Source organism: Zingiber officinale, chromosome 1A (assembly GCF_018446385.1).
Source record: "Zingiber officinale cultivar Zhangliang chromosome 1A, Zo_v1.1, whole genome shotgun sequence".
Taxonomy (NCBI): Eukaryota; Viridiplantae; Streptophyta; class Magnoliopsida; order Zingiberales; family Zingiberaceae; genus Zingiber; species Zingiber officinale.
Window position 1 is genome coordinate 138,568,712 of NC_055987.1, and position 13,017 is coordinate 138,581,728.

Here is a 13,017-nt window from a genome sequence, read left to right on the forward strand (position 1 = left end):
TATCCTTTTTGCGGTATTTAATTATAGAAAAAAAACTTACTGACACTTTAGGATCGAAGTTAGAGTGCTCATGTCGATGTTAGTTGCCGACCACGATCGGAAGTCCTCGGATCAGTCATCGAACGCAGCAGCTTTGTAGTAGAGTCGTAGCAGGAGCCCGGAGCAATCGGAACCTAAAGAACGCGTAGTAGCTCGTATGGTAGTTATTATAGGTTTCTTAGTCGAGCCTACCTTATATAGACTGTGGAAGGCACGTTCCATAGCCATAGAAGGCGCCTCCAATGAGGCAAGTTTAATCCCAAACAACCCGGTACTTATCCGTTGCGATGGAAAAATTTATCCTGTGGAAGGCTCCTTCCATAGCCATGGAAGGTGTCTTCCATGAACAGTACGAAGGCGTCTTCACTGCTTGAAGGAGCCTTCAGACACTGTTCATATGAAGATAATTTTCTTCCCTACAAAACAATGTTAGTCCAAAAATACCCTGCAAAATAAGTATTATGACAATTTAATAATAATGCAGAGAAGTAATTAGTTCCTATCCTCCCAAGACCATGCACTAGTCGAGATCTCAGCTTAGGAATCTCAAATGGACCTAAACTGGACCGACGCCTACTGTCCCTTCAACCAAGACACGTCCTCACTTGGTCACACTCCTCTAGTGACTTACCTTAACTTACCAGTTTGTCGAACATCCGGTCAGCCCTACGACCTGTCTGGACTTTGTACCAGTTATCCGATCAGTCCGTCAACCTAGTTGGACTTCATACCAGTTATCCGATCGGCCCGTCGACCTAGCTGGATTTCATACCAGCTATCCGGTCAGCCCGTCGACCTAGCTAGATTTCCTACACACTCAATCAAGTGGTTAGATCACGACAGAATCTAACTTAACTTACTTGTCATTCATCAAAACCCGAGTTAGACCGTTAGTGTGAACCGTACCAACAACACTGACATGAGAAGTGGGGAATTAAGTCCCTTAAGTCCGACCAACTCTTTTGGTCGAATGACCATATGCTAAGAGTTGCCTTAGAATCGAGAGATAGGGATTTACGACCTGTAAGTCCGGCGGACACGTGGGTCAATCGGCTATATGCTGGGAGTGGTATTGTAGGAGCGGGGAGTCGAGTCCCGTATGTTCGACCATTGTTAGAGCCGATTGAATGTACTCTGTGCAGCATGGTAATGAGGAGTGGAGTGCTAAGTCCTTTATGCCCGACCGACTCTAGGGCTGACTAACTTCATACTAAATGCCTTAGTGCTAAGAAGTGAGAAACTGAGCCTTGATAAAAATAACTCGTACAACTCTATATACTCTGATTCTAATGATCACCTTATCCTAATTTTGACCATTATCTTTGTAAGACCATTGGCGGCCGGCTAGAGGGAGGTGAATAGCCCTGACAAATAAAAATAACATTTATCAAATTTACAGCCTAAGTAATCTAACACTTGCATTAATAAAATAAATGACTGAAAGAAAAAGAGGCACGAAAGGATTACTTGGTTACAACTGGTGAGGTTGTTAATCTAAGAAAGTTGGAGCTTAGTAAAAAATCTTCTTCAAGTGGAGAAACCTCTTACAGCACTTGAAGTACTCAATTGCAGAACAAAACAAAACTAGAATGAATCACTAGTGTTTTTTTGAATCTCTTGGACCAGGCCTGTATTTATAGCCCTGGTTAGGGCGCTTGGAAGGGTTCCAAGCGCTTGGAATGGGATAGATTTCTATCCCCGATACAATGGTTAAATGTCACGTCAATTAAGGTAAAGTTTGGATTACGGGCGCCCCGACTTGATCCGGGCGCTCGGACTAGGAAAGTCAACATAGTTGACTTTTTCGTCCGGGTCTTCGCTCTGGTTCTGCTTGTTGGTTAATCCTAGGAAAACGTACCGATTCCACTGTACAAAAATTTTTTGTACAAGTGTCGAACCTTTCCTTAAATAACCTATTGTGTTCTTTAGAAGTTAAATTAGGAATCGCAGACGGAACTTAACATCATTGATTCCAAATTTAACTTATCTGTTCTTAATGGTTTAAATTTGAATCGCAAGCGGAACTTAACACTATTGATTCAAATCCACCTATGTTATTAATTTCATTAAATATTAATTTCCAAAATTGGCTTCCAGGACTGCATGGCAAGGCACATGGCCTTCTTGGATATGGGAGCAACCACCACCGCCTAGACAAAGCCTTTTAAGGAAAGTTAATATTTAATTTCCTTAAATAACTCTAGGTTAACCAAAAAGAACAATCGAATTACAAATTCGAAAAAGAAGAAAACACAAACTTGAAAAATAAATTCGATAAACTAGATCTAATTGTCTCTTGTATTTAGAATTCTTACAAAGAAAATAACTAGTATGATGCGGAAGAAAACTACTAGTTATACCTTCTCTTTGTAAGCTAATGTCCTCAAGATCTTCTGTCATATTCCTCGCCTCGCCTTGGACGTCGTGTGGGCGACGATCCTCCAAGACGAACATCACCCAAAAGCTTCTTCCTCTTCTTCTAAAATCCGGCCACCACCACCACCAAGGAGAAGAGAGCAAAAGGGAAAAGAGAAGAGAGAGAGAGAGCCGACCACTTGAGGTTCTCCAAGCAAGAGAATAAGAATTGTGTTTCATGAAGCCTCCTCACCCCTTCTTTTATAATACTTGCTCAAGGCAAATAAGGAAAGACTTTTTACAAAAATTAAAATCTTCCTCTAGTTTTTCCTTTTCCCTTTTAATTTTTCCTTTTCTTTCCACTTGATTAAATCAATCACCAAAATCAATTGATGATGATTTTATTTTTAATATGGCCGGCCACCTTGCTTGGGCACCAAGCAAGGGTGGCCGGCCCCTATAAGAGGAAGGAAATAAAATTTTTATAAAATTTTACAAGAAGAAAAACTCTTATAAAATTTTACAAGCTCTCTTTCCTAAAGTAGGAGTTAAAAAAGGAAAGTTCTAAAAATTAAAACCATGTTTTAAAATTTAAAACTTTTCTTATAAAATTTCCTTTTTTAACATGGTGATAGAAAATTTAAATTTTAAAACTTATCTTCTTTTTTTTTTCTTAAACCATGAGCATGGTTAAAAAAGGAAAGTTTTAAAACTCTCTATTAAAACATGTGGCCTAATTCAAATAAGGAAAGTTTTTAAAATTAAAATCTCTCTTTTAAAACTTATAGTTTTCTACAAAGAGAAGATTTTAAAAATTCAAAACACCCCTCCTATTTGAATTAATCTTGGTCGGCCCCTACATGCTTGGTCACCAAGCAATAGGGTCGGCCCCTATAAAGAGGATGTGGCCGACCCTTGCTTAGTCACCAAGCATTGGGTCGGCCCCCTTCTTGGACATCAAGATGATCCTTTCTTTGGATGGACTTGAGGCTTTAATGAGGCTACGACAGGAATCTAGAGGAGAAATTGGTTTTGGCCTTCCGATGAGCTTGAGTATCCCGTGTTCGCCCCGAACACACAACTCAAGTTCATCGATAATAACTCATTCCACTAGAGAGTTATTATCGCACTACCGCACCAATCCCAAATTACATTATGGGCTCCTTCTTATCATGAGTGTATTAGTCTCCCTGTGTTTAAGATAACAAATGTCCACTAATTAAGTAAGTTACTGACAACTCACTTAATTAATATCTAGCTCCAAGAGTAGTACCACTCAACTTCATTGTCATGTCGAACTAAGTCCACCTGCAGGGTTTAACATGACAATCCTTATGAGCTCTTGGGGACATTCTCAACCTAGATAACTAGGACACAGATTCCTTTTATAATCAACAATACACATTATAAGTAATATCATTTCCCAACTTATCGGGCATATTGATTTATCGAGCTAAATCTCACCCTTTGATAAGTCAAAGAAATAAATATTAAATATATGTGCTTGTTATTATATTAGGATTAAGATCACACACTTCCATAATAACTAAGGTCTAGTTTTTTTACTAAGTCAGTACAAAAAGAACTTACCTAAATGGTCCTACTCAATACACTTAGAGTGTACCAGTGTAATTTATTAATCAAGATAAACTAATACTTAATTACACTACGACTATTCCGATGGTTTGTTCCTTTTCATCTTAGTCGTGAGCAACTATTTATAATTTATAAAGAATCGTCAACATGATCTTCTGTGTGTGACACCATACACCATGTTGTCTACTATATAAATTAATTGAACAATTACATTTAACAAATAAATATAAATATTGACCAATGTGATTCTTTTATTTCAAAAATAAATGTTTACAAAAGCTAGGCTTTTAGTATACACTCCAACACTGCTCGCCTCAGTCTGGGTCTTCCGGTCTGGCTCCACTCACTTGGTTTGGGTCTTCCGCTCTAGCCCTGCTCACTTGGGTGATTTCGGCCATTCGAAATAGGGCTCATCCGAACCTAACTTCTGGCCTTCTTGAGCAACCTTCACCTCCGGCTTCTCGTCCCTCGGAAATGTCACGCACCTCCTTCTTGTCCGCCTGCATACTCTTCCGCAGCACCTCGTCCCTTAGACGCACCGAGCCCGTCAGCTCTCTCTCATGTCGTCCTTCTCGCTAGCTGCGTCTTTTGCTCGACTTCCTATGCTCCTAAGTTATTGCACACTTAGACACAAGGTTAAACCCAACAGGACCTAACTTAACTTGTTTGATCACATTAAAACTACCTTAGGGTTCTAATAATCTCTCCCTTTTTGATGTGAGCAACCCAAGTTAAGTTAGGGTAAACTAACATAAGGTAAAAGTAATAAATTTGCTATTAATTTTAAGCTACCTCCCCCTAGACTTAATTTTTTCCTTCTCCCCTTTTGATCATATAAAAAATAGGATACCTCAAAAGTCTAAGGGAAAAAAAAATTGAGTTGATAAATTTTTTAAAAAAACTTTGAGATAGATAATTTTTAAAAACTTTAAGTTTTGAAAAAAAATCTAAGTTAAAAAAATGTAAGAAAAGAATGTTTAAGTAATTTTTGGTAACTATTTAAAGTATTATTAATCACAAGTAAATGTTTTATCAGTTAGTTAATTAAACATTTCATTTCATTAATTGGCTTCCAGACTGTGGCGAGGTACTAGGCCTTCTTGGTTATTCGAGCAACAACCACTTTCTAGACAAAGCCTCTTAACAAAATCAAACATTTAATCTACTCTCTGAAAGCCCTAAATTTAAATATCTAATTCAAATACGATCTTGAAACCCAATATAGGTTCTTTCCAACTGAATTAATCAAAAAAATTTTAGGTACATATTTTCTTGATAGTTTTTTTATTTTGCCCCTATGAAATCTAAGGTGTCAATTTAAATCATTATATCTTTTAATATGTGTGCATGTACGATTTTTCAGCTCTTATATTTCTATTTTCAAATTTTCATTTTTCAATTTCACTTTTTCATAATCTTCTAATCGACAAGAAATAGCTAATATTGATTTTAACTCCTTATTTTCTACTTCTAATTTATGAGATGTTTTAGTCAAAAACTTTATAAATTTAAATATCTTATCAGGCAGTAAGGATCGTACCCGACTTATCTTGTCGATTTCATCATTTGAGACTCCCCTTGTAAGGTTGCTCTCTTCTGATGTTGCGCCTCTTCATCAATGCTCTCAATGCTCATTCCGAAAGAGCTTGCTTTGTTCTCTTTGTCTTGATGACTGGCCATTAGTGTGATTCCGACATAGGCCTCGATTTCTGATTCTAATGAGGTTTCGACCCACATTGCTTAAAGGTTATTGTGTGTTTTCTAGGTTGGTCTCCTGTCTGTGCTTGTGTCCTTATGCTTGTCCTTGCTTTTCAGTTTTGAGTAGGGTTGGAAAAAATCCCGAAAATCCCAACCCTTCCCGAATCCCATCCCATTTCCGACCCGAAAATATCCCGACCTGAAAATATCCCGACCCGAAGGTTCGGGATTTTTCCCGACCCGATCACTATTGGGAAAGGGATCGGGAAATTTTTTTCTCTCCCAACGGGAATCCCGTCCCGACCCGATTATATTATAATATTATTTTTTATATTAAAAATATTCTTTTTAATATTTTTTATTATATTTTAAGCATCTAACCATTATGTTTATTTTTTTTTTGTCTCTCCATTTTTCTCATACTTCATCATAATTTTGTTTCTAAATAATTTATCGACAATGTGTGAAGAAGATAGTCAGTTAGTTTATTTTAGCATATGAAAACTGATAAAATGATATAAAGAATAATTTTTGTGATCTTTTTTCTTTAGGTTGAATCCAAGCATTTTTAAGGACTAAGGTCACCATATCATCAATTCATTATTGATACAATGATTGACATGATAACTTTTATTTTTGGATTTTCTTGTATTAGGTATAAAGTATAAACTAAGTAGTAGTTTTAGTTTTTTTATTAGTTTTAATATATTTATGATGTCCTAGGAAGATATTTTAGTTTTTAATGGTTATGTACCACGAAATCGTTTTAATTTATTTGTATTGTACTAAAAAATTGTTTGAGTCTCCATAGATTTTTTTTAAAAAAAATATTTTTCGGGATATTCTTACGGGTCCCTACCCGATCCCGAATATTCAGGATCCCGAACATTTGGGTCCTGACACTTTTCGGGTACGGGATCGGGAGAAAAAAATCTCAATTCTTATCGGGACGGATATTGGGTAAGGGGGTTACGGGACGGGTCTTAACCCGATCCCACCCCTAGTTTTGAGCAGTTGTCTTTTACGTGTCCTTCTTCATTGTAGTGGTAGCATTTTACCTTTGTTTTTCATCTCTTACCCTGCACTTGATTAAACTTATTGGATTTAAACAATTTTTTAAATCTCCTTACCATTAAAGTTGTTTCGTCATCATCAAGTGATGTCTCGGAACATTTTGCCTTGATTCTTTCTTTAGACCTGCACATCTTAACTTATAAATTTCAAAAGTTGAAAAACATTCTTCTAAGGTGCTTACCTCTAAATCCTTAGAGATGAAATACGCATCTACTAAGGTTGAGCATTTTGGAATCCTAGGAAATGCGTTAAGCGCGTACCTTAGTGAATCTCGGTTGGATACCTTTTCTCCGAGATTCGTGAGCCCGGGCATTAGCTCCTTGATTCTTGAGTGGATGTGTGCAACGGTTTCACCTTCTTCTAACTGAAGGTTGCTGATATGATTCCGGAGCAAGTCCCGTCTTGTTAGTTTTGCCTCCGAGGTTCCTTCTGTAGTTCTAGGAATTTCGCCCAGAGCTCCTTGGCTGACTCGTAGACTCTGATACGGTTGACTTCTTGAGGTTGTAAAACACTAAGAAAATGAAATTCTACTTTGTCATTTGCCATGAAGTCAGCTTGCTCCTTCTTCGTCCATTGATATTCTTCTTTATCTTTCGGGGCTACGAAACCATATTTCATAATGATTAATAATTCAAAATCTATTTTAAAAAATACCTCCAGCTTCTTTTTCCAGTTCGTGAATTCACCCTCGAACTTTAGTGGATGGATGCTCGATCCGGCCATCTCGTGTACTTCGTTCTGTGGTTAATCCTCCTGAAGCGAACCCGCTCTGATATCACTTGTAAGACAATTGGCAGCAGGCTAGAGAGAGGTGAATAACCCTGACAAATAAAAATAACCTTTCTCGAATTTATGGCTTAATTAATATAACACTTGCATAAATAAAATAAATGACTGAAAGAAAAGAGTCACGAAAGGGTTACTTGGTTACAACCGGGGAGGTTGTTAATCCAAGGAAGTTGGAGCTCAGTAAACAATCTCCTTCAGGCGGAGAAGCCTCTTACAATAGTTGAAGTACTCAATTACTGAATAAAACAAAACTAGAATAAATCACCAGTATTTTTTTGAATCTCTTGGACCAGGGTTGTATTTATAGTCCTGGTCGGGGCGCCTGAAAGGTTCCAAGCCCTTGGAATGGGATAGAATTATATCCCCGATGCAACGATTAAACACCACATCGATTTCGCTAAAGTTTGGATTCCAAGCACCCCGGACTGGTCCGAGCGCCCAGACTGGTTTGAGCGCCCAGACTGGTCTGAGCGCCCAGACCAAAGAAGTCAACATAGTTGACTTTTTTCATCAGGATCTTTCGCTCCGATTCCGCTCACCTCTGTCCGGGTCTTCCGCTCGGGCTCCGCTACCTTGGGTGATTTTGATCATCCGAAATAGGGTTCACCCGAACCCAACTTCTGGCCTTCTCGAGCAACCTTCTGCTCCGGCTTCTCGTCCCTTGGAAACGCCGCGTCTCCTTCTCATCCACCCGCGTACTCTTCCACAGCACCTCGTCTCTAAGACACACCGATCCTGTCGGTTCTCTCCCGTGTCATCCTTCTCACTAGTTGTATCTTTTGTTCGACTTCCTATGCTCCTAAATTCCTATATACTTAGATACAAAATTAAACCTAATCGAATTTAATTTAACTTATTTAATCATATCAAAACTATCTAAGTAATCCTAATAATCTTGATCTCAACTTTAAATTTCATAATATCTTGATCATCCATCGACATGATATGAATATTTATATATGTAGATAAAAAGTATTTAACCAGAGACAAGAGAGCACATGATTGAATGTGGCATTTGATAAATTTTAAAATGGGTGAATTTAAAAAATTGATGTGAAATTGTGGTGCTAGGTTCTATAGGCTTAAATCGATGGATCCACGTGGCTGAATGATTTATTTTTCTTTTTTGAATTTTGGTGCGTTCAAAAAATTGAACACGTATCCACATTTATTATAATATCATTTAGGGGGTGTTTGATTCTTTCCTATGAATAAGAATCGAAATGAGAATTATTATATTGTGGAATGAGAATGAGTATGAGTATGTATATCACTCTTAAAAATAATATTTTGTTAGTTACATATTTTCTATCGGAATAAATCAAAATTTTCTTTTTTACCCTTAAAGAAATAAGAGAAAAAAATAGATGTGAGAGAAAGATGAATGTGAGAGAAAAATATAATGAAAGAGAATGATGAGAGAGAAAGTGTGATGAGAAAGAATAAAGAGAGAGAAAGTGTGATGAAAGAAAATGAGAAAAGCAAGTGTGATAGGAGAGAGCATGATGAGAGAGAAAATATGATGTGAGAGAAATTATGATGGGAGAGGATGAAGAGAGAAAATGTAATGAGAAAAAAATGAGGAGTGTATGATGAGAGAGATTAAGGAGAGAGAAAGTATGATGAGAGAGAAAGTGTAATAAGAAAAAAGAGAACAGTGAGTGATGGGAGAGATTGAGGAGAGAGAAAGTATGATGAGAGAGAAAGTGTGTTGAGAAAAAAAAATGAGGGAGTGTGATAAGAGAGATTGAGGAGAGAGAAAGTGTGATGAGAAAAAAAAATAAAAGAGAGTGTGATGGGATAGATTGAGGAGAGAGAAAGTATGATGATAAAAAAAAAGGAAGAGAGTTCGATGGAAGAGATTGCGGAGAGAGAAAAATGATGAGAGAGAAAGTGTAATGAGAAAAAAAAATAAAAGAGAGTGTGATGGGATAGATTGAGGAGAGAGAAAGTATGATGATAAAAAAAAAGGAAGAGAGTTCGATGGAAGAGATTGCTGAGAGAGAAAAATGATGAGAGAGAAAGTGTAATGAGAAAAAAAAATAAAAGAGAGTGTGATGAGATAGATTGAGGAGAGAGAAAGTATGTGATAAAATGATGAGAGAGAGAATATAATGAAGTGATATGAAAGAAAAAATAAATAAATATATTTTGATATTTGATATTAAGAGAGAAAATTTTAGTTTCATGTCAAGGGTATTTTTAGAATAAAGGAATATTTTGATTGATGAAAATAGGGTAATGACTCATTGAAGAGGAGGTACATGAGAATAAGTTATTACTCAATTTCAAATATTCATTCCCTTATTTATATTCCTATTCTTATAATCCAAATATTAATAATAACAATTAATAATTTTTATTCTCATTTCCCACTCTTATTCCCCTAAAACTCCTAGATATTATAATCCTCGCGTGGATGCTCTGGTACATATGTTGACCATCAATCACGATTTCTACGCAAATCGTCGAGCTGTTGAAAACTTTGACGTATTAAAGGAGTTAGTAGGTTTTGGACAGCCTCGCTCATCATCTGCAGTGTAAAGAAACAGAGAATGCCGGCCACTGTCTAGGGCTTCATTATTTCCTTCTTCTGTCCTTTCCTCTCTCCGTCAATTTAATTTCTTGAAGAAGCTTCAGAAGAAGAAGAAGATCCATTTTTGTTCTCCTTCCTCCCACCTTAATTTAGTAGAGTAATAATGGCTTCCAAGGATGAGGAGAGCAAGCCATCTTTTTTCTTCTTCTTCCCTTCTTCTTCCTTCTGTTCTTCTCTCCTCTTCGGCTTCCGCTGCGTCGTCTTCGTCTCCCTCTGCTACCTCCTCTGGCTTCGCTTCCTCTTCCACACCTTCCCGCTGCTGGCTCCGACCCGGTCCGGTCGCGGCAGCCAGTTCGGCCGCTCGCCGCCCGCCACCTGCGACCCTTCCATCGCGCGCTTCTACACTCATCGCCTCCACCCGCGCTTCAACGCCGACATCGTCCAGCGCTGCCTCTCCCGCTACGCTTGCTGCGGAGTCGACTGTCCCAACGTCGGCCACTCTGGCCTCGGCCGCCCGCTCCTCCGTCTCCCGGCCGACGCTGACGTCGATCCCGACCTCACGTCCTGGTATGCCACACACCCGCTCTCCGCCGAGGTCATCTTTCACGCCCGTGTCGAGCGCCACCCCTGCCGCACCACCGACCCGGCCGCGGCGGAACTCTTCTACGTCCCCTTCTTCTCCGGCCTCCACGCTGCTACCAGCTTCCGGCCGAAGAACAGAGACGCCCTCGCCGTCGAACTCGCCGAGCACCTCAACTCCCTCTCCGCCTTCCGCCGCCGCGGCGGCCGCGATCACTTCCTCGTCGTCGGCCGTACCTCCTGGGATTTCATGCGGAAACCGGCCTGCCCTGATTTCGGCGCCAACCACGGCCTGCTCCTCCTCCCGGAGGTCGCCAACATGACCGTCCTCACCGTGGAGCGCCATCCCTGGGAGGGACGCAACCAGTTCGGCATCCCCTATCCCTCCTACTTCCACCCGCGGACGGCGGAGGACGTAGCGGACTGGCAGGCGGAGCTCCGCCGGTTCGCTCGGACCCGGAGCTTCCTGTTCGCGTTCGTGGGCGGGTGGCAGCCTGGCTCGGACAAGGCGGCGGTGCGGACCTCGCTCATGGCCCAATGCTGGAAGTCAAACCGGTGCCTACCGGTCCACTGCGAACCGATCCTGCACAAGTGCGATGACCCGGGCCGGATCCTAGACGTGATGCGCCGGGCTGACTTCTGCTTGCAACCCCCCCGGTGAGTCCTTCACTCGGCGGTCCACCTTCGAAGCGATCCTGGCCGGTTGCATTCCGGTGTTCTTGTCCGAGCACTCTGCCTACTCGCAATATCAATGGTACCTGCCGGCCCGACCGGAAGACTGGTCGGTCCTGTTGAAACCGGACCAATGGGATCGAGTCGAGGAAGTGCTAGCTCGGATTCACAGTAATGCGGTTGCAAAGATGAGAGACACAGTGATTGAGCTCATTCCTAGGATCTCCTACGCTCATCCGGACTCAAGTGTAGGGTTTCAGGACGCGGTCAATATTGCTCTCATTGAGCTCACCAAGCGAGTTCGATCAAATCAAGATGGTTTGTGAAGATAGTCTCAATAGCCAATATTTCTCGTCTCTTCGAGTATTCTGAACTAAATGTAGGTTGGTGGAAATGAAACAAGGGACATCGAAGATGATGCAAGAACAGCGACTCTGGTAAACGGAGCTTCAATTGGAAGAATTCAGGGCTTTCTGAATTCATTTTGCAAATTGCAAGTACAACCAAGCAACATGGATATATATATTATCAGCCAACATAAACAGCAGCATTAGGAGGATTCTCTTGAAAATCAGATGCGTTTGGTCTTTCCCTAAAATCCTGCAGCTTTAAATGCTTCATTGTCTGGCCTTACATTCAGCCTGAAAGCAAGAAATGAATGCCTATGAATCAAAATTTAATATGATATTTTGCCTTAATATCCCAGTAATGTTCTTGTCTTTCAAATTTGCTCAAACTAACATTTCTAGATACACATTTATAACAGTGAAAACCAGTCAATTACTCTTCCAGGTTCTACCTGACAAAAATTAATCCTGCTGTGATTATTGATTTATATGAAATCAAATGGCCTAAAAGTGTCTCTCATCATTTTATAAACAAACAAAGAAAGAAGTCATTATTTCCCACGACTTCTGTTAATATTAATGTTCAGAATTACTCACCTTTGCAAGAAAATTTGGTATTTTCTATGTAAGAAAATGCCACCAAATGTTCAATCACTTGGCAAAATGACATTCAAAAACAATTCACAGCAGATCAGTATGGAGAACTTGTTTTGAATCTTGGGTGTTACAATTAGACTCATTGCTTGCTTAGTAAAACAAAGTGAATCAAGTAAGAACAACAAGCTACTTAGATAATATAGATGATACTCCCTAAGCGGTGGAGAATATAGCTAATAACAGCAAGCTTGATTTCTCGATTGGATAAAGGGCAAACTTAGGGAGACAAAAAAAATGCGTTCTTTGAATTTCAAATGGAGTATTAATAAATATAAGCTCATCTGATGTGTATCATACAATTGAGACAAATTTTAAGGAACTTACCTATGCTTTCCTCAAAGCAAGCACGAGTATCTGGAGAAAAGAGAGTTGGTGATCAAGTGAATGAATGCTATGAGTAATGAACAAATGGTATGCACATATGGGTACCCATTAACCAAGTTCTGCTATCAGGAATATACTGGCCACAAATAACCTATCTAGTTGATAAATATGACATATCTGGACTCGATGCACTTCAAATTGTCACCAAAAATTGTTGCTAGAAAATAACAGAAAGATAGCAAACCTGCTACTGTCGATAAGAGAGGCTCTACTGGATGTGGTTCTCCCTCTCAAGAATGCTCTAGCATACAGTTCTAAAAAATGTTTCACATGATAAAGATGTTGAGACAA

The 13,017-nt window shown here is 39.6% G+C and overlaps 1 pseudogene; it reads left to right on the plus strand.

Annotated features, from left to right (window-relative positions):
• Window positions 1-10,055: 10,055 nt before the first annotated feature.
• LOC122035068 lies at window positions 10,056-12,043 on the plus strand (annotated as a pseudogene).
• Window positions 12,044-13,017: the final 974 nt, after the last annotated feature.